General features: G+C 53.2%; 1 protein-coding gene across 1 annotated transcript in view; it reads right to left on the bottom strand.

The window, feature by feature from the left end:
- The window catches only part of NTN1 (netrin 1), a 108,658-nt gene that overhangs the window by 54,350 nt on the left and 31,631 nt on the right, over positions 1–22,677 (bottom strand). The window lies entirely within an intron of this gene.

A 22,677-nucleotide genomic window follows, 5' to 3' on the forward strand; every position in this document is an offset into this window, starting at 1 on the left:
TCCCAACCCCCTGGGAGCCCCTCTGTCTGCTCCTGGGGGAAAGGGCATTTCCATCACCCCCCCGACCTCCCCAGCATTCCCACTCTCACCAGTCCCGACATACGTGTGTATTTGAGCTCTGAATATAAGTTCAAGACCTTCCTAGCCAGCTTCTACCCCAGCTTTCCTTCCCATGCTTGGTACCTGTATCACAAGGCTGTTACGCATCTGCAGCCCTGAACATGCTGATAAAACCTCACCTCTGCCTCCGCATCTCTCATCCCACTGCTGGGACAGGGCCAGCCTGACGCCCAGTTAGTCAAATACCAAAAAGTCCCCCTCTGCTTTGATTGCATATGTTGCGACTGAACCTGCCGGGAGATGTCCAATTTCTCCACCATATGCAGCCTAATGTCAACACAGGGACTATTTTAACAGGGGGCCTTTGCAAAGGACAACTTAAGGACTTCAAAAGCTCGACCCCTTGTCTGCCTCTCCCCAGAGCTGTCACGGGAACATCAAGAGGCAGTTGCTGGGGCTCTGTGCTTTGCCGAGAATTTTATAGCTTGTTTTCTTTTCCCTTTGCTTTTATTTGCTCTTCACCCCCGAACAATGCATCTGTGCAATGCCAACCCACAGCTGGGCCTCTCGGCTCAGCACGAAGGTGTCACGGCTCTGGGCTTGTCACCTTCCTTTAGAGCAGAGACATCTTAATCCCTCATTCCTTCCTGTTTACCTTATGGTGCTTGCCCAAGACAAAGACATGCTATATTTGCTTAATTATCAAATTTCAACCCATAAAATTACAGTGCAGTTCTAGATCATTTGTCAGGAACCATCCCCAACTAATGCACAACGTGAAAGCAAAGGGGAGAGCAAATTACTCCAGACACGTCTGACCAGTGGGATGGAGACTGCTCTCCCTGTGCTTTGCAACCCGAATTCCTCTGGCCGGCGTGGTGAGGCCCAGCCTCACATCCCCACCAAACGCTGGCAACCCAGGAGAAGCAGCCACCAACACGCTATGGTGAGAAGAGCGGCCCGAGAGCGGTTTGCCAGCCGTGAGCAAGTGAGATTCCTGACGCCGAGCGAGGCCACGACTTTGAACTGCAGTTTGCCTCTCCTTAGATGAGCCCACCAGCCTGTGGGTGCATTTGTCATCTCCTGAAATAGGAGGTGACCATCACGGAGACTGGAGACACAGCTCCTGCATGGAGAGGGAATTGCTGGTTTTTAGATCTGGCCCGTCCCATGCACACATTTGCTGATGCTGCAAGTGCACTTAAACAGCCTTTTTGCATCTAAAAGAAGCACAGGAGCACGAACCAGGTGCTTTGTGCATCCCCCCTTTGTAGGTTTTTCTCCTCCCATCTTAACGTCGGGAAGAGCACGTTGTGCTTTGCTACGAGCGCCCCAGCAGCCGCTCAGCTACGGTATTCCCCTTTTCTCACAGCGCCGAGCAGCCCCTGCCAGCACGATGGCTCCGCCGCAGCCGGCGCTGGACAAACAGGGCATTAGAGGCGGTTGCAGGACGCCTGAGCTAAGCTTTCGGGAAGGAGGTGACGTTTTTAAAGTCCCAATCCTTGTTTTACAGAGGGGCGACTGAGGTGCTGAGATTTAAACCCTTTCCCCGGGCGTGCAGGAGGCACAGGGCTGAGGGCTGGTTCCTCCATCAGGGCAGACCCTTCTGCCCAGCGTGGACCGGCTGGGGGGCGCCCGGGGGCTGCTACAGGACAGATGTCCTCTTGGCTACAGCTGACCACCAAAGCAAAGCCTGTATCAATGGCACGGCCTCAGGACTTAGCTCAAGCAGAGGAAAAAAAGATTTAAGTCCCTCAGGCTGAGGGTCTGTCATCCCTGCTGTAACCTGGGACCCTAAAGGCACATCTCCACCTTTCAAAGCCTTGAGACTCACTAGCAGCTCTGCCTTTGGTGCTACAAACCACAGGGTTTAGTCCCTGTTGACCAATGTGAGGAGACATTTCTCCGGGGGGTGGCCTCACAGAAGACCTAGTTCTTCCTTGAAGCTGGCAGAAATGCATGTTTTCCAAAAACATGAAAACTCACCTCCTCCAAAACCTTGTATTTTGGGAGAGCTGGACTCAGTGCTCAAGTATTTTGCAAGACTGCACTGGCAAGTCCCTTTTTAAAATTCAAAGCTGAGGACACCCGAAGGCTGAGTGAAAATCGTCGCATTTCTTCGGGTTGCTTGATAAGCAGAAATGTTTTTGCAAAGCCAGGAAAGCAGAACTCCTGGGACTTTATCAAGGTCTTTGCAAATATTTCAGCTGGTCCCACCACGGCAGAGCTGTGTGGGAACGTGGGGGAATAAGTGGAGTGTACAGAGCTGCTCGCAGCCCTGGTCCTGGCAACAATCGTACTTTGCTCTTCCAGGGACGGGAAAATCCAGTGTCTGGAGAAGGGAAGAAGCTGAACCTCACAAGGAGCTGCAAGGAGCTCCCCAACACCACCATCCCTGTCCTCATCCAGAGCAAACACCCTAAAGATTGTGTATGCCTCAGGGTATAAACCCTCCCAGGAGGAAGGAGGTGTGGACTGGTTCAGCCCCTCTCCATGCCCAGCGTCCTTGCACTTGGCCTCCCTGCAAGCTCCCCGCAAGCACCACAAGCAGCCTGGGAGTGGCGTTTACCCCTCCACCGTGACTTCTCAGCTCCTTTTTGGCTTTGTCTTCTAGCCTTGGCTCTGTCCCCTCCCTCCACCTGCACTCCCAGAGCACTGAGGAGATTTGCTGGGCACCGACTGCCTCCTCACCCCGCGCACACGGGTGACTTTCCATCACCCACCCCCTCCCCATCCACCTGTCTGTGCAGACAGAAGGGGCCAAACTGACCCAAAGAGAGTGGTTTTAACTGAGGTTACTGTCTCCTGTGCTCACCCTGCATGCCTGGGCCCCGGTGCCAGCGCTGTGCGCCACTGGCCAATGGCCAGGGCTAGCTGGCAGCTCCGTCTGTAGCCTGCTGTGTTTGCAGATGCCCAATGGGAGAGGCTTGATCTGATTGAAGGAACATAGCCATCCTATTTTTTTCCTGACAATAGCGCATAAGGATGGAAGAATTAGGGCAATGAAATAAATGACCCATCCAGGCGTCAGAAAGTCCTTGCTGGAGACGAGGCTGGAACACGTTGTGATGGGATCCATCATGCTGGTGCTACAGCTTCAGAGAAAACCAGCGGTGGGGGCCCAGAGATGCTGAGTGTGGGCAATGCCTGGGCACACTGCTATTGCTGGGACCCGGCCGGTAGGACTGACAGGGACCCAGCAGCAGGTCATGATACTTTTGCATCCCAGCTCTGAATCTGTGTGCGGTCCCCCGGTGCCGCGGGCAGGGCGTGTGGCTCACCCGGCCACATTTTCCCTGGACAGAGGAGCTCAGGAAACACAGCTCCCGCCCACCCTCTCCCTCGGCCTGAAGGTTAATCCCCTGCTGTGCTAAAGCATTTTGCCTCGTTCCTAACATGAATTGGCCTGGCTTTAATTTCCAGCTAGTGTTTCTTGGTTTGAATTTCCCTGCTCTTTAACTAAGAGGCTCTTTAGCAACACATCTTTTCTTTCTATGAATGCCTTCGCTGGCTGTAATAAAAATCACCTCCCAATATTGGTATCACCTACGTTCCCCATGCTTTGCTTTTCACCCGGTGGAGAAGACACCCCTGCACAGGCTGCAGACCCAGCTATGGGCAAAACACCTGCCAGGTGCTGAGGCCTCTCCAGTGAAAGCTTTTGGCTCCAGTTGCTTGACCAAGCTCAGTGCCGCTGCCTCCTGCTCTCTTCTTTCTCCTGTTTTGCCAAGGACCTCACAAGCCTCTTGTTCGCTGACTTTATTACACACAGATGTACAGGCCTTCATCAAACAGTCTCTACCTGGGCTGCCAGGCTCCAATACGAATAACCAGATATCACTTAAATGCAGATGTTCAGAAACCTGGAGAAGGTCGGAGCAGAAAAGAGGAAAGCTGTGGTTTGGAGCCAGCTGAAGACACTACAGCAGAAGCGTGCCTGCATTAAAAACAGTGACTTGGTCAAATGAATCTGCCAAAGAAGGTCAAGGCGGGCAGGATTTTCCATTTGGGAGGACGAAAGGAGGTACGTGAATGGGAGGCGCGGGCTGGAGCTGTGCGGTGGGAGCTGTGGTTGCGGTCTTTTGTGCTGCCGCCGTGTCCCCTGGGCTCCGCATCCCAGCGCCCTGCAGCTCCCAGGACGCATTCCTCTCCATGGTTTTCATTCAGAAATGACAATGCTGCCCTTTCAAAAGACCCCACCCTTCCAAAACTTATATTTTGGCAATTTTCAAAATGCAAGTTGCTTTTTATACAAACGAAAACCCCAAAACATTTTGTTTTAATTTTTGCAAACAATAATTCAGGGGAGGGGGGAAGGAAAAGGGGGGGATAGAAGAAGCCAGGGGCTGAAAGTAATCTCTAAACTTGAATTTATGAATAGCCTCAGTCTCCTTAAAATTGTCGTTTTCCCAGATAAGTTGTGGGGTATTTTTTTTTGCCAAAAATTGCTAGCACAGCCTAAGACATTATTTCTCTTCTGCAGGAGCAAACCTCACATGCATCATCCCGGCCTCCGAGAGGCACACCCTGCCTGCACCCATCTGGGGAGGGGCTTTGATCCCAGATCAGGGATCTTCAGGGATATTCTTTTTGAGGGCCATATTGGTCAAGGAAACAGCCACCCTTAAAGCAAAGAGAAGGGACAATGGAGATGGGGCAGCCAGAGCCAGTGGAGACCTCTCTGCTTGCTGGAATGGGAGGTAAAGAGAAAGCCCCTATGGAGACAGCGGGAGGGTGTCCCTGGTCCCCTACAGCATCACGCCCCTTCAAGCCTGCTGCCAGCCGGTTTGAGGTTTTGGAGCAGCTGGGCATGAATCTGGAGCTGCTGGACGAGCGCCCACGCTGCCGCACGCCGGCGGACCCCTCGGCTCCAGCGCGGGCTGCGGTGCGGTGGGCTGCCGGGGCTGGGCCCAGCGAGCGATCACGGGCGGTGTGACCCTGCAGGGATGTCCTCTGGGGGGAACGGGCGCTGCCCGAGCTGGGGGGCGGGTTTCTGTCCATGCTTGCTGCAGCAATATGGCAAAGCATGGACGAACATGGCCGTGGAGGCAGTGAAGTCCTGCACAGTGCAGCCACGGCATGGGGCCCCAGGAGCTTGGAGCCATCGGGCCTGAGTGGCCGGACCCAGCTCTGCTTGGAGGGCAGGCGGCCCCGCGCCGCCCGTGTGGATCGGTGCCACCCACCACAGACCCAGTTGGCCAACACGAAACAAAAACATTTGCTCAGGAGAATTCGTTTGTGTGCGCTGTTAAGTCTGAGTAAGGAGGAGGATCGGAAATTGGTTTGGTTTGCTCGAGCTAATCCACCGAGGGGGAAAGCCATCGAGGTGTTGTGGCTGCGAGAGGGAGACGCAGGATCTGTGCCAGGCCCTGGGTTTTCCTGACAGTTGGAGCAAAAAGGCGGAGGAAAGTGTGCGGACGCACCACAAAATACGCAGCCATAGCTGGCATTGCCCAAGAAACTGGAGTCACAAACCTAGCTTGCAGCCAAAGCGAGCGTGCAGTGGGGGAGGGGGGAAGGAAAGCCCCATCCTTGCATCCCAGAGACGCCCGCTGCTGGAGCTGAGGTCTTTTTTGGGCAGCCCCTTGCACTCCAACCTGCTCCCCTTAAGGCCAAACGGCTTTTGCCCCTTTCCACCCACGAGGAACATGCCTGAAAGCAAGGAAAGGCCAAACTGCAAATGTAGGTGAAGCAAGAGAGAGGGGCCCTGGGGAGAAACACATTGAGGAAATCTTTCCAGTGGCACAAAAAGGGTTTGGGGAGCAGAAGAGTTTTCCATGCATGAAAAACCCGAGGAATGGCAATTTTGCTGAAAAGCTCTAGACAAGATGGCATCAGAGTGACTCGGGACCCCCCTGGGGATGCTGCACATGCAAGTGCCCTTCACTTCCTACTTTGCCCAGTTCCCAGATCCCTTAATGCCCCAGGGACTGGGATTGCCCTGGAGATATCTCCCTGTCAACTTTGGTTCTGCAAAGTATAACAACGCTCTGCAATACTGAAACCCAAGTTGGTAACAGTAATGTTTATGCCTGCCTGAGATTTCCAATGGTAAGACCCTCACTTTCTTTTACGTAAAAAAATGCCAAACTCACTCTTTGGGCCGAAATGTTTGAGACCGAGTGTCTGACTCAGGCTGAATATTTCTGGAAAAGTTCCTGCTAAAATGATTCAGCTGCTAATGAGAAACAAGGCTAGCGAAAAATACACTGTTGTGCCAACGTTAACAAATTTGGGGATTTCTTTCCTTAAAGAAAATCTATTGCCCTTATATTTCAAGCCAAGGCTTAAAAAGAAAAACATTGCTTCCTGGGAGGGATGTGTCTTTTGCTGTCTTTAAGAAGAACTGCTCAAGCTTGGCCAAGTTTCTAAGTCACTGAAAAATGGGAGACATGTTTGGTCAAAGTTGATGGGGTTTTGCGGCTAAATTCCCTGAAGATATTTCCACTGGCCAAACCAAGCTCAAAACCAAGCCTGTAGAGACGGGGCAGTAGATGCTTGTCCTGCCGGTGGACTTTCAGGTGCTGAGCGCGGCAGTGCCAACCCACAATGCTCCCTCCTGCCTTCGGGACGAGGTTCACCTCCCTGCATCAGACTTCCCCAAGAGCGATGGGCATCGGCAGGCCCGCCAGCGGGAAGGGTGAACTTTCAGCAGATGCTAGGGAGTGGGTAGCAGAATGCTAAACAGCAGAGCTTGATGGATCCAGCCTATGAATGTGTTTTGGGGATTGCCCTCACCCCACCACACAGGAGGGGTAAACCAGGTGTGTCCATGGTAGACCAGCTGTCCAGCAGCACCCGTAGCCAGCTCAAACACTGGCCGTCACAACTGGGCAGCAGACAGCTTGGCAAAGCCAACAACCAGTATCTGGTCTCTGGCAGGTGGTTTTGAGAACAGATACAGGGAGAAAGTCCTGAGCTGCTCATAGATCAAACCCAAAAGAGGAAAGAGGAAAGAACATGTCCCATCAGACCAGTTACTTTGTCAACACTCACAGTTTCCTCCAGAGCTGTGAGACCAAAGCTCTTCCCAATAGCACAAGATCCCATTGGAGAGCAGCTGCTGCAAATCAGACATGGTGGCTGCCTGTCCGTCCCTCCAGCCCCTCATGCCATGGGAGCTGGTTCCAACAGCGACAGACACTACTCGTGACTTAACCTGTGCCGTGAACCTGTCTGACTGTGGTCCGATGCATGTTTTTATTAATTTCAGGGAGGCGGGAGATATTTTCATAACTGCTTCCACATTTATTTATTCCAGACTGGACTGGAGCACCAAAGTCTCACGAGGTATTTCCTGGCTGTCCACATGGTATTTCTGGCCCCGCAGGAAGCATTAGAGGGGCAAGAGCAAGACTTATTCCTGGGAGATTTACAGCTATGAGATGTTCAGATTATGAGCCAGATTTTAACAATCTCTGAGCAGTGGAGAGCTCCCCATTGCTAGCCCGCACACGTGGCAAACAGCTGCTCCCAGCCAGCGAGGTCCTACTGATTTGTGTATTCCTGCCTTGAACCCCGGGGACATCTCCAGTGACCTGTAATAGCTCCTTCAAAGCCACCAGGCAGCTGACTGTCTATCAACAGGCTACGAGGATGGATGAGAAACCTGTGGGCCTGTTGTGTTGCATCGAAACTTTGAGATTTGTGGCAGCCTCTCACCCAAGGCATTTTATCCCAAGACAAAAGCAGTCTTTCTCAATACAGGATGCAAATCATAAAACAAGCCTAGCCCTGGTGCAGCACACGCGGTTGTACTCAGAGTGCCTGGAAATGGGCTGCAAATGGCCCTTGCTTCCTCCAGCCAGTGTGCTGGGAGGGGATGTTGGCCGGTCTTCAACAGAGACCGGAGTGGAGTCTTCCATCTAGAGCCCCTCTGAAAGCTGTCTGGAGATGAGGACTTCAGTCTCACAGTCTACAACATGAGTCTGCCTCAACAAGGACTGGAGGAACCATCTCTGCAGGTGGGATGAGAGCTCCAGGTGGACCTCACCTGGGGGCTGGGAAGGACACGGGCAGAGCATGTGCCAGGCTCTCCTGTCCCGCACTGAAACCACCAGCATATTGCACCCACAGTCAGGCCCCAGCAAGTGAAGCACTGGTGCTCGCAGGCATGTTCTAGGTGATCTAGCAAGAGCTCCCTTTTCTTCAGTAGCTGTGCGATTTGACCAGGAGATTTTTTTTTCTGCAAAACAGGTATTACACAGGAATTTTGCAGATAAACTTCAGCCTGGAAAGAGCATAATTAATTTATTTTTTTGAGAAAGGAAAGGTCAACAAGTGAACTCTTTATTTCAGCTTGGGAGATGATACCAGCCTGTTGCCAGCTTGCTTTATTTAATTGCACCATCCAAATCCAGCCTCCTAAGGTTGTAAATTGAAATGAATTGTTTGCATCCCGTGTTTCAGCCAGATGCCATCCGAAGGCAGGAGCTAACAGGAGAGCTCACCCGACAACCTCTGGGTTACCGGAGAAAGCACACAGCCACCAGCCCCCCCTCTGCCCCACTCGAGCCGAGCTCGAGGTGCTCATTAAGTGTCGGTGTTTATTTAGAGTCCGAGGGGAATCCACTTGGGAACAATTTATCCACTTAGGCTCTGGCCTTGTGGTTTCCCTCTTATCTGGTACAGATCTCAGCAGCAGCTTTCCTCCGACCACTGCGGGGGTTGTGCTACTTTGCAAGAAGACCTTTCTCCTCTCTCTACCCCACGCCACGGTGCTTACCTCCAACCTGTCCAGTCTGCTAACCTCAACGGGCTGTTATGAACAGCTGCAGGTCAAGCTTATGCTTTACAAGACACCAAAATCAGCATCCCAGTCCCCAAGAGCTTGGTCTCATCAATGCTTTTGTGTTTCCTTAAAACCAAAGCCCCCCAGCTCAAAAAGAGGGCATGTCTTAACGGGGATCTGAGCACTGCAAACCTCAAAGTGATGCTCCAGCCCAGATCAAGGGGCAGAAGCCAGCACACCTGGCGCACAGGACATCACTGCCTCAGCCCAAGACATTTTCCTGTAAGTTTTCCTGATGCAGGAGTAAATTGGCCACTTGAGAGTTAATGTCACAGCAGAAACAGATATTGAAAGGATTTGCACATTCAGAGCAAGGGTTACTCAAAATGCAAAAGGCCTGATAATGCAACCAACCCAGCAAAGAGTCAAAACATTTAAAAATCTGTATTAAAACTGCTCAGCCTAAAAGGACCAGGGATACAAACAGCCATAGCTCTGCTTCCATTACTGCCCCAAGGAACCAGGAAATTTGGCCACAGCTCCCCAACAGCCGAAGGGTGAAAGCAAAGCAAAGTGGTTTTAAACTAGCTCAGGCTGTGATTCCTCCAGGGCAGACCCAGCTTAAAGTGATGCCGCACATGTGCCCAGTCACTGCCTCTCCGGTTGTGCTAATTCCACCGCCTGTGAGGTCGGGCTGTGCTGGGCTCTAGTTTAAAAACAAACATTCAGGAACGTGTTGTGTTTTTTTAACCCTAGATCATTTCCCAATCTTGTCTGGAGCAGGGCCAGGGGAATTGTTAAACCAGCCCCAGCCAGACCCGCTACCGAAGGGACCCTGCGGCTGGGAGCTATGGGCTGCCGCCAGAGCCCGTCACGATGCCGTGCACAACCCGTGGCTGGTCATCTGCCCCCAAACCCAGCAGCATCCCCTCCAAGGTGACACGGAGCCCAGGTCCCTGTGCTGCTGTGCCAGAAACACCTCTCCGAAGATCAGCTCTCACAGGATTTCCTTTTGGAGACTGAGTCGGCACTGTTTTCCCCGTTGAATGACCTTTTTGTCCTTCCCCGACCACCAGTTCAATGCTGCCTTCCCTCCTCTCTGCCAGAATCTCATCGCCTCATCACCCCAGGCAGTGCTGGTGGTTGTATTTGGGTGTTTACTCCCCCCAGACCACCGTACCCCTGTGCCAGCAGGGAGAAGGGGACCCCTGCTCAGAAAACAGCATCCTTTTTGGAGCCAGGAAAGGATGTTATCCTGCAGGCAGCTCCCATGAGTGACCCACGGAGCTGCCGCGTTACAACATGGACAAAAGCTCGAGGGAGAAAGACTCTCAAGGGGATGGTCCCCTCCGTTTTGTTTGGGGGTGATGGTCCTGCCTGTGCCTGCAGGTGCTGCTCCAGCCCCTGCCTCGCGCTAGGAGATGAAGCGCAGAGTGGCTTCGGGAGTGCTCGCTATGGCCTCCTCCCCTTCCACATGAGTTACAAACCTCAGCTTGGCCACTTGATGTGCCAGACAGTAACACAAGCTTGACAGATGACGGCTCTCAGGAAGGGTTTTGGTTTCTCTCCGAGGCCGAGCTGGCTCAGGGGAGCAGTTGGCAGCTCAGCGCATTCGTTTCCACCCGGCGGAGCGGGGCCGAGTGTCTGTGCTGCTGTGGAGACGCTGGCTGTGCCGACTGTGCCCGCTCCGTGCAACGCAGCCTGGGCTCGGCCGCTTTTGCTCAGCGGCTCTTTCCCTGGCGAGGGGCTGCTCCCCAGCACAGCGCTCCTTCCCAGCCCCGAGGCCAGACCAGGGGGGCATAAACACTCATCCCTGCCCAGACCATCCCCAGCTGCAAAGCCCTGGCTGTGTCAAAAAGGACACACAGGTCCAAGTAAAAGACCAAAGCCTTGAGCCACTCTCGGCTGTGGGAGCTGAGATTGAGAGTCACCCATTTTTTGAAAATTATTTCCAACCCTGTTATGTTAATGGATACATTTCAAAATAGACCAGTGCTTCGTAGGGTCATTTTCTTGCATCAGCTGCTGTGCAGCGAAGAACCAGTGTCTTCAAAAGCAGAAATCAAGCACCCCTGGTCCAAAATAAGCCTTCATCTTGCCTGCATGGTAGGTGCCTCTCTGTTTTTCTGGCAATGAGGTCCCCTAATCACTTCAGGCTGGTTTGGTTCACCAGCAAACAACCCTGAAAAGGGCCTGAGCCCCTGGAAATCTTCAAAGTGCTCTGCTGAGGCAGGTGTGTACATGGGAAATATCATCCCAGGAGCCTGGGGCTAGACACCAACACACCACCTTGCTGGCATGCCAATAAAATTCAGTAGATTGCTGCAAATTAATCCCCCTTCAATCAATCCTACAGTGACTATGAAAACAGAAGCCACCCACCCCCCCATGCACAGCTGGAGGAAGGTGGCACATGTGTTTGTTCCCTCTGCCCTGCCCTTGTTCCTGCTCTACAAACACCCTGAAATTCCACAGCTATTGATGCCACAGCAACCAGCAGAGTCAGCTCTCCCTATTCCAAGCCCACCCCTGCCTCTCCCAGAGCACATCCTCCCGGTGCCTGGGCACACACTTGCCTGGGCCATCACAGCTGGTGACAAACGCAGCTGCACCATCCCCTTCCCTGCGCTCTGGCACACGAACAAACTCCACCAGATGCAGGGCAGGTCCTCCCACGGCCGTTACTGAACCCAGTGTAATCCTGCTCGAGCCACCTAGCACTGCTGTGCCTCAGTTTCCCCTTCTGGAAGCAGGCATGTGCCTCAGGGGAACCCTGGGAGGGTTTTGTTGTGGAAAACGGTGACAGCTTTGCATAACAGGAGCCAGAATTATCTGTGGGTCTGCAGAAAGATGTTCGGTGAGTTATAAAAATTCAGCTCTAGCTTGGAAACCTCAACAGAGACGAATTTTATTTCTGCTTCCAGGTTTTCCAAAACCTGAGCTAATGCTGCAACCGAACAGTCCCAAACACCTGAATCCCAGCGGTTGGTGGGGCAGGCATGCACCCCACATCCCACGTTCACCTGCACCCCATATCGGCTCCGGGCTGGCTTTTGGAACGCCATGCAGGTGTGAAGAGCCAGGGATGCCTGTGTTTGCTCAGCGATACTCGCACCTTCGGGGCTGTGGACAAAGCTCTCCTTTGTGGCTGCGGCTGAGCCCGGGTAAACAGAGCTATCTTATCGCCGGGGCGTTATCGGAGGATCTGAGAAAGAAGAAAAACTCTGGCTTATGTGCCTGACCTCCCAATCAGCGCTCATCGGCAAGGACATGAAAGTATTTCATGGAGGTGTTGGGACAAGCTTGTCTGCCCTGCTACCCTCACGGCTGGTGGCTTTCTGCTCGGTGCTCCCTGGCCAGGCTGGGCAGTCCCAGGACTCCCCTGCAAGGCGCTGTGTATTTTGTTTTCCTGGAGATAGGGGTTTTATCAAAAGCTGACAGGCTTATCCCACCTTATCAGGGGAGCGGTGCTACTGTTAATGGTTTTCTGTAACAGGCTCTGGGCAAAAATGTTGACTGCTGCCCTGGCTCGAGTAGGCTGGGGCGGGCGGACGGCCGACGCGGATGAGGACAGCATCCTCTGCCCACTGTGGAGGTCTCTGTGGAAGGCAGCACTGCGAGCCCAAGCGTGAACAGGACCGTCCTGCACTGTCCTGCACTGTTTAACATCAAGACCCCGGCACCTGTGAACATTAAAAGGCCATATCCCACCCTCTGCAAGGGAGCAGCTGTCAGTGCGGGCGTCCCCCGCACACATCCATCTGCAACGTGGTATTTCACCTTCTCACTTTCCTTCTGATTGCCACGCGATAGGTAATGTTATTTTTTTTGCCCGCTTTGCAGCTGACTAGTGATAGTCTGCACTGGCTGAAAGCTCACCCCCGAGGTGGTGGTGGGCTGCTGCAAGTGATGGGCTACTACCTGATCGTTCAGCAGCCCTGGTGCTCCTTAGATACCAGCAGCTCCAGGAGCCTCATGGTCTCTGTGTGTTCATCCCCACAAGCAGCTGTTATACACTTTTATAAACAGCGAAACCAAGGCATGAAAAGGTTATAGCATGGGATCGTGGAGGTGCTAGTCTCCTTATAGAAAGAACTGGTGAGCTGAAAAGACAAGTATCTTTGGGGTCATGGGACCTATTAGGCAATGTGGGGCAGGGACTTCAAGCCAAGTCTCCTCTACCTTAAGCCAGTGCTTAAGCATAGTCCTGAGGGCACAGAGGGCAAAAATGCTTGGTGGTGCAGGACAGGGGGAGTGGGTGGGTACGGACACAGGACACACTCTGCCAGCACAAGAGGACACCCCATGAAGGATGCTCAGCTCCCAGCTCTGCCCAGCGCAGCCCAGCCCTGGGGTGGTGTGGGGCTGATCCCACTGATCCAGCATCACCGAGGATGAAGCAGGCAGACATCTACTCCATCCCAAAGCAAAGCCACCAAATCTGGCCCTACAGCCCCCCTCAGGCAAGGACGATGCACCTGGAAATGCAGCAGCACTTCACTGCCCAGCACAGAGCCTGTGGCTACCTGCACGCTTTTAAGGGTCGCTTAGGGCAAACTTTGATGGCATGAAGTCAAAACACACAGCCCCAGCCTTCCTGGGGCTGCTCCTCTGTTTCTCTCTGAGGTATTTAATCCAGATCAAAGCTAGTCAAACACAGGGATTTCCCAGCTTTGCTGCTGGGGTGAACTTCCCAGGCACGCCATGGCCCTCTGACACTGCCTGGGCCAGCCTGCCCCTCACTGCTCCTTTCACCCAGGCAGGGGGGCCAGGAAAAAACAGAACTGTCTGAAAATTAGCTGGTGGTTAATCCCCAGACATGACAGCATTCATGGCAGCTGGGCAGGTCTTTGGAGAAGAGCTTGACGTGAACATCAGAACGCATAAAGGTGCATGTGCTTCAGGGCAGCAAAGGCCATGGAAACTCTTTGCTTTTCATTTTAGCCAAGACTTGAGGAATGGATGTGCCTGGCAGTGGGTCTCCTGGGGCTGGGAGGAGAGTAGGGTCCCCCCTTTCCTAATGCCACATCATCTGCATTTTCTAAGCTCAATGCTCTCCACTGGGCTGTCACTATGAATTCAGACACTGCTTACCTCGGTAACCCCAGGGTCACTGCCAAAAACCACCCCAGGGCAGAGAAGGGACTGAGCAATGACAAGGAGACAGCCCAGGCCCAAGCAAAGGTGTTGACAGCCTCTTGAGGGCAGGGAAGGAGGAGGGGGGTGGGTGCAGGGGGTCTAATGGATCCCCAGGTGTCCCAGCAGCCGCCTTCTCCCTTGCCCTGGGGGAGACTGGGGACACCACACGCTTCTGTGCCTGCCAGGCAGATTTTATCGGAACCCTTTAATTAGCTTATCACGGGCAATTAGCTCCACAGCTCAGACTGCCCCTGGCACAGTCTGCAGATCTGGGCGGTTTCAAACGAGGGCTGCAGATGTGTAGATAACCCTGGGAAACTCTGGACCGTGGAGTGGCAGTGCTGGTGATGGTGAAGAGGATGCTCTGAGACCGGCTTGTGCCACTTGAGCCAAGGGATGGGCCGCTTTGGCCCTAAAATTGCCCATCCCACCACCTCTAGAGAAAGCGTTATTCTATCCTGGATCTGAGCCTGGTCCATGGCCATCCCTGCAGCGACAGCAAGAAGGGGGCATGACTGGGTGCTTACGTGGACGTGGGGCACCCTGGACACAGGCAGGAACTGAGTGACATCCCCACACATCCTGAAGCCAGCCAGATCATATACCCACCCCAAAATACCTTAAAGTTATGCCTATAGCTTAAATCCAACCTGCCAGGGACCCTTCTCAGCTCTTGTCCAGACTGTCCTCCCTCCTCCCTCCTGTTCATCACAAGTGCCTCGTGGGAAGGGTCTCTGGGTCTGTGACCCTGCATTGTGGCTGGAAGCTCAGGGAAAGCTGGCCCGAGCCAGCCCCGTGCCAGGGGCCATGTCGTGCCAATGGTGCGGAGAGCCAGGCTTAGCTCTCATGGCGAGAGGGCAGCCACAGCATGATGGTGCCACACGATGCGGCTGCTTCGCGGCTCACACCTGGGGTGACATCTTACTGCTGCGGGATGGGGTTGGAAAAGCCGCTTGCCCTGGGCTGGAAGATTAACGATGTGGAAGGCAGGGTGACAGGCCTAATCCCTTCATCTTGGTTTTTTTTTTTCTTCCCTTTTTGAAGCGATCCCCACTTTCCTGCAGTCCCAGCTGCTGCGCTAGACTTTGACTGTCTCGGTGGGAGACCTGCTCCAGGCTTCAGCTGAAGTTCATGAATTTTGCCCAAGTGTTGCAGAGAGGAGATTGCGTTTCTTTTAAGGAAACTGCATTTCCTTCAGTTACAGCAACCGGCTGGGAGCAAGAAGTTCTGTGTTTTAATCTGGCCTCCGCTTTTGAGTCTTGGACGTTGCTCTGAGCCAAACCTCTGATCCTGCTGTGGTTCATTTTCAGGCGCGTGTGCCCCAGAAACTTTTTTTAAATTAATTTTTCATACAGAATTCTTTTGCTTGATGGATGCAGTGAGAAACTATTTCCCAAACAGGAAAGAGGACCTCCCTCCCCCCTCCCCTCTCTTGTGGATGTTTTTAATAACAACGTCAATTGTCTGCAAAAGACTTATTCCTTTCTGACCTCAAAACAACTCCTGGTTAGTGCATTCCAGCATGGCCACAAAACGAGTCTGAATGACTTCACAGGGTCTGGCAAGAGGTTTTCCATAACAATACACAGTTAGTGAAGGGCCTGATCCCAGCAGATGGGAACCGCCTTGGCTTTGCTGGGGGCTGAGGGTGCTGAGCACCTCAGGAGCAGACCCCCAGTGCTGGGGCTGAGGTGCTGCTGTGCCAGTGGTTTCTCCGGCATTTCTAACTTCTGCTGCTCCCTTTCCCCCCAGAGTCTCCATCCATGAGGACATCCCTGCTTGTCCTTTGTCTCAAAGCCCCTGTGAGCAGTTTGGGCTGAGGACCATTTCTGGTGTCGGTGATGGGCTCGTAGTTGCCCGAGCCAGCTGTACGTGGCATGAGCAGGAGGGGAGACCTCCCAGGTGTCTTGCTGATGAACTAAGCAGATCAAGGAGGGTTTATAGTGGGGCAACAAAGTGAAGAGGAGCCTGAAGCCATCCAATGCCACCCCCGAGAGTGAATGAGTCCCCCGCCATGCAACAAGCTTTGCCACCTGCAGCCCAAGCCTACACGATGACAGAGGTTTAATGTCCTAGTGCAGACACAGACCAGCATTTAAAGCCAGGTCTGACACGGGGAGCGGGCATTTTGGGGTCATCTTCCATCCCTAACTTCAACAGAAAGCACCATGTAATGGTGATGTGGCCATCACAGCACCGGCTGGCTGGCGATGGGTGAGATGACGATTCTCACAGCCGTCTCCCATGGTGGCACATCTGGTCCTGCCCTTGGCTATGTAAAAATCTGCCATTCACAGCTGTTACAGGCCAATTTTCAAATTTGCAGTCCTGCATGGCTGGACTGCAGCGATCGTCACAGGACCCAGACCCACTGGCCCCAAAACTGTAGGATCCCAACCCAGCCAGGGGTCATTTTCCAGCCAAACAAATTATCAATTGATTAAAGCAGCTTGGGACCAGCTGGAGCTGCTCACAAAGTCATGGTGATTGAGGCTGTAAAGAAATGCTGATTTTCCTGTTAGGTCATTGGAAATACCCATCTGGGCATTTTTGAAATGCAGCATTTTGGTTTTCCGCTGCAAAAGGACACTGCAAAGCCAAGGTCACCTCAAGGCAACCAGAGGAGGGAAATCAAGCCACAGACAATCAAACCAAAGGGAGTTTTGGGGTCGGGGATCAGATAAAACATTTCTATGGCCTGAAATCCTGGAGGGAAGGGGGGAAGGGAAGTGTGCAGGACAGCAGATGCTTTGGCAAGAAAAAGGAAATAAGCTTGAGCTCAAGCCCACCTCCGGACAGAAAAGCTTTTGCAGTTCCGAGCTTGGCCCGAGCCGCAGGCGCTCGCCCACTCTCAGCTCCCCTCTCCAGGCGTGTGGGGCCGCACAGCTACACCCTGGGATGGGAGATCCCTCGAGACCAGAGACAACCGCCCAAACCCACCCTTCCCACCCCAGCCAGATGAGCCAGAGCTGCCTGAAGCAAACCCCTGCCTCTGCCTTTGCCCACGCCAAAGCAAACCCGAAGGTCTCAGGGAGACCCAGACATATATTAGCTCCTAAAAAGCCTGACTGCAGCAGGGGCTGATGTACAAAATCCCTCCCACGGAAGTTTTTTTGGCTGGGTTTCTGGGCTGGCTGCTATGCGGACCACCATCCTTCTCTGTGGGGAAGCCCAGCCATGTCCCCACAGGTGATGGGTGCCACTGTCCAGCCTGGACCACGGACAACCCCACCTGCCACAGACTTGGAGGCGGGCGGGATGTCCATCCCCACCCCGCACCCAGCTCCAGAGCAGCTCTGGGCGCTCCTGCGCACATCAGTCCTCTTGCCTTCCTTCGGGTGAGCGGTTTCCCAAGCCAAACCTCTGAAGTGTCTGTGGTTTGCCCATTTGTGAACACAAGGCTTTTAAGTACTTGTTTGCCACGGTTTGTGTCTCTGGCACAAAGCTCGCCGCAGCCCTGGAAATAACCCGGAGCCGAAGCCTGATCCCCATGGCAGGAAATAAACATAACAGACAGCAGAGCACCGGCAGGAATATGCGGCATTTCCTAGGAACCCAGATGTTTGTAAATCGACGGCTGCGCCGCTCGCGCTGATGTCAAGGAATGCTCAGGGCCTAAAGGGATGTTCCTACATTAGGAAACAATGTCTTCAAAAACCACAGAATCTGGGACTGTGGGGCTGAGATGAGGAAAATGAACCTGTAGCACCCACCCAAGTATCACTTTACTGTCAGGACCAAAGCAGAAGGAGCGATCAGGAGCAAAGGCCAGACTAAGGAAGGGTGGTACGGCAAGGAGAGGCTGCGATGCAAAGGGAACATGGCTCTCAGCCCTGCATTAGTGGTTGAAGCTCTTTTAAGATTTTACAGGCTTGAATCTGGCCCTTAGCATTTGCTGGCTGCCATGCAGGGCATTGGACGGAGGTCCAGGCAGTCAGCAGTGGGGTGGTTGACTCCACTTGGAAAACAGATGTGTTTTCACCTGAAAGGCCTGGGAACCTCCAATCACAAGCAGAGAAACAAATTTCTCTTTACCAGGACAAACACTGCTTCTTTTAAAACCAGGCTTGGACAATCAGCCTAAAGCTCTCTCCGGTGTCTCCCCCAGGAGTTCGAGTCTCCTTCACCTACAGCCAAGCACGTTCCCCCAGGGAAAGAAAACCCTTCTTTTCCCTTTGAAAGCAGCGAAGCAGATTCGTTCCAGCTGCCCCATTTCAGGGAGTGCAAGTGAGAGGGATTTATTTATTACTTTTGTTGACAGGCTAAACTAAACTGACACTTGTAATCTGAAATGGGAGTATCTACTGCAGCCTTGCACCGAGGGAGCTGCGGGTGAGAGCTGAACTGGTGCCATCAGCTGGGCTCTGGGCACAGCTCAGTCTCATCTCATGTCCAGCCCTTCCCGGGACGCTTCTGTGCCTCCCTCCGACAGCATGGAGGGCGAGCAGTGCTGGAGCTGGCAGCACGCATGAAATCCTTTGAGCTGTGTTTGCCAGCAAAGGAGAGATATAAAAATCGAGTTTTTCAAATGATGTTTCAAATGCAACTTCAGAGCCCTTCCCCAGGGTTGGGATGGGGATGTTTCTGCTCAGACACCAGTGGTGGGTGGCTGGGAGTGCTGCAGCACAGCTACTCACTGCTGGCTGCTGCTTGGGCGGGCAGGCTTCCAAACTGCTGGTCTCTGGGGCACAGTTTTCCCTGGATTAAAACTGATGGCATGCAGCAGACCTCTCCAGCCACGCAGCTCATCCCAGGAGCTGCTTCTGCAGATGGACCAGACCGCCTTGGGCACAGCGTGGTGCTGGCACTGTAGGCAGAGGGGATAGAGTACCCCCAGTGTCCGGGGCAGGGGACACCCCCATGGCAAGCTGGAAACTGGGCAGCAGTCCTGCCCGTGCGCCTGATGCCTTCCTGGGTGATGGAGGTTTCTTCAGCAGCAGCATGGACACAGGCAGGTCCTTTCCCCTTTGCTTGGACAGCTGCATGGAAAGCCTCCCAGCTGAGAAACAAGATTTTGGTCTCTTTTTTTTTTTTCTTTAAACTCCTGCTGGGTCATTTATCACTGGTTCCAGTCCTGGATCCGTTCACTGTGTGGCTGTGGCCAGCAACACTTGGGCAGGAGAAGTGCCCCAGGGACTGTGAAACCACAGCCTGTGCAGCCCTGGCTAAGGAAGGGAGCACGAGCCTCCCTCTGCTGCGAGCAGGCGGCTGCCCTCCATCATCACCCACTCAACACAAGACTCAAGGAATAGACATTGCCCCAAACAGGCCATTTTCTCTGAAGGCACTGAGGACTAAGGAGCATCAGCCCCGAGGGGTAGGTGGTGTTCCTTGCCCTGCTTCCTGTCTCCTTTGCCCTTGGCAGCAGAGCTGCAAGGACTCTGCAAGTATATCGCCCTAAGGACATAGGATGCATGCTTCTAGGGAGGCTTCATCGGCAATAAACCCTTAAAAACAACCTTCATATTCACTGACACTCGGCTCATATTTTTAATAAACTGAAAAGCTTATTCTTTCAGGCAAAACAGCCCCAAATGAACATTATTCAAACCGAAGCTCAGGGATTGAAAAACCATTGTTTTCAGAATGGCTGGAGGTGAGAAGGATGGCCATGGGTCTGGGATGCTCAGCTGGTCTATGAGAGGGGGCTTCAAGTTTCCACCCTGTGATGGCCCTTTGGGATGCTCTCCGTCAGCTCCAGTGACACAGGGAATGGAAGAGTGCTGGGGGCAACTCCATCCCACCTTGTAGGACCAGAGACACTGCATCTGGAAACACCTCAGCATGGAGAAGAGACACAGTCCGTAACACCTGGCCCTATGCCCTGATGCCCTCCAGCATTTATCCCTTTAGCCATAGTAATACCCACATCAGGAAACAGGGGGGGTGTGGTTTTTTCCCCTGACCATACAGGTCTTTAACTCAGCCCCATCAACCTTCAGCCTTACTCCTAATGCAATTCTCTTTTCCTCAAAAAAATGCAAGAGGTAGTTTCCTTCAGAGGGGTCTTGAGCTCGGTTTCATGCCTGCATCCCACTCAGGGCCGAGCCGCGGCGAGCTGCCCCTTGACTGGCTGCAGCCAACGACTCCAACCAAACCCTTTGCTAACAAACCCAGGCAGCACTGGCCAGCGTCCCCGTGTGCCCAACACGTCCCCCTGCTCCGGGCGATTGTTTGGCCCGGATCCTGCCTGGATCATTTTTAACCTCTGCAACTTTGGCTCTGGCAGAACTAAGGCTGCTCGGTGGGTAGCCTATTCGAACCAGCGCTCCCTTGTATTTGCCTCTCCAGGTGGTAACGGGCTGAAAAGCGCCTGTAATCCCTCTGAATGAACCACACAGCACAGAAACAAAGTCGAACTCCATTGTATTATGTTCATCCCCTTTTAACACGGGCTGGTTCAGCCACCCAAGATAAAGCAGGCAAGGATCTCACAGCTCGATGTGCTGGGACCCCAAAGGAAGAGGTAGGAAAGGTCCACCAGAGCCCCCCATGGCCCTGGGGGATTTGCTTGCAAAGCTGATGGTGCTTTTGCCACACTTTGTCAACTACATGAAGAAAAAAAGTCTCCCGTCCCATCCCCTCCCACAACTGGTGCCTTTCACTACTTTTTTTGGCAAAGTTCAAACTGTTTTTTTTCTCCAGCCTTAGTTGCATTCCCCATTTAACTATAAAAGCTCCCTTTAGGACAGCAGCGCATCTCTGGGGCTATAAATGGGAGACACCTTGTAGGCTTCATCTGAAAGACAGCGGCGCCTGGCTCTGAGCTCAACCAACCTGCCGAGACAGCGTCTCTGCAGTTTCAAGGTAAATGCCGAGCCTTTTGAAAGAGTTCACTCAGCAGTGAGAGCAATATATTCCCTATGTCAAGCATTGAGTTTATGCCTTGTTTCTTCAGTTCAGATTTTATACAAGGATTTTACACAGCAAACTCTCAATAATCCTTTGCTGGTTGATGTGGTTTGTGGATCCATTGCTCTGCAGCCCCCCTGACATGACCAAAGGCCTCGGCAGACAAGACGGCTGCCCCGAGGCTGGGCAGCTGCGCTGCTCCCAGTGTGGGCAGAGCTTGCAGAGGCAGAACAGGCAGAGCTGAGCCTTGTAGAAAGGTGATGCTGAGTATGGAGGTGGCCACACACCCACCAAATCCAGGGGCTGCTGCTTTCAGCTGCTTGTATAGAAACTCCTCAGTGTAGCAGCCAAAAAAGAGCTATATGCACCCTCCTAGCCTGTCTCTTGTTAGGGGTAATCCTTCTCGCTGCCCATGACGCTGGGCTGTGTGGCTGCCCTGCCTGTGCCTTCATGCCTGCTCGCCCAACTGTGCTCTCGAGGACTCGCTGTGCTGAGCAGCCAAGCCAGGGATGCTCTGCCACCTCCACGTCCAGCTCCTACTCATTTCCAACACCTTCAACTTGTGAAAGCCCTGATGTAGAGACATTGGCTCCAGAGCATCCTCTCTGTGATGGAGCCCGAGTTTGGCTCAAACTCATACCAGGGCAGTGCTGGGAATGCTCCAGCTTGGCTTGTCTGCAGGGGATCCTTTGAGCTACCAAGCTGGGAGTGACTGGGACTGGGAGGAAGAAGATCAGGGCAGCTGCTGGACTCAACACTGGCTGGGACTGCCCTGCATCGGCCATGGCTGGACCCTGTCTTGGCATCTCAGGAGCCAGCAAGGGGCCATGCCTGCTCACGGCAGACGAGTTCCCGGCTCCAGGAACACGGACTGTGCTGTCCTGCCCTTTGCACCTCTCCCCTTCCCCTGCCTCCCCCATGGATGGACTGCAGCTTTGCCTCCCTGACCCAGAGCTGCTTGGGCCAAAACGAACAAGACCTCACCGAAGAAACAGCCATGAGCTATGTTCTGTGCATAGCTCTGTTTAAGTGAAAACAACTGCCCTGTGCCAGTTTAAATACAACTCCCCTTTTCTTACTTATATAACATGGTAACCTTCTTTCAACAAATTCACTTTATTCCTGGCCCAACAAAGCATTACAGAGCCCTTATGTTTTTTGGCCACAATGGCCAAGACCCTCCGAGAAAAGCAAAGCTGTTCGGAGTCAGCTCCAGGTACATCTCGCTGGTACATGTCAAGGCTTACATGAAACACTCTGTGCGTTAAGGACTGGATGTTTGCTAAGAGCAGGGGAGGCTGGCAGGATGTGAGAGCTTTCTTCTGATGGTTTTCTGCCTTGTGTCACCATGGAGCTGGGTCCAACCGGAGAAATGTCAGCACAGCTCAGGCTGCTCAGCATCTCCTGAGCAGGGTCTGCACTCCATCCAGCACACCTTTGGTGGCCCCAGGCATGTCCTTGACCCAGTCTGGGAACATCCCTGGTATTCCTTTCTACAGCTGGACAGGGACCTCGGTTTCCAACAGGAAGGGGCAGAAGGTTTCAACTTTGGGTTGAAAACTGGACCTCCATCCCAGGACCTTTCATAAGAAGTCAGGTTTGGCTTGTAAGGAAAGTAGTGGAGAGGGGTTTGGGGTAAAGACAGACCTCCCCATTGCCAAACACAGGCAGTGATGGGGAGAGAGAATGATGTGGGATCCAAGGAGATCCATCTCACTCCTGTTTGTTGGGGATCAGTGCCCGCTAAGCCAATGGCCGGCCGGTTCGTTAAGTCAGCTGTTGTTTTGGAAAGGCGTCTTGTTAGCCCGGCATTTTCCAAGAACATCAGAGCTTTGGCAGTGGCCAAGCAGCAGTCTGAGGTTAACAAAACAACCTGATGTAGACAGGCGCTCCAG

This window comes from Phalacrocorax carbo, chromosome 16 (genome assembly GCF_963921805.1).
Source record: "Phalacrocorax carbo chromosome 16, bPhaCar2.1, whole genome shotgun sequence".
NCBI lineage: Eukaryota > Metazoa > Chordata > Aves > Suliformes > Phalacrocoracidae > Phalacrocorax > Phalacrocorax carbo.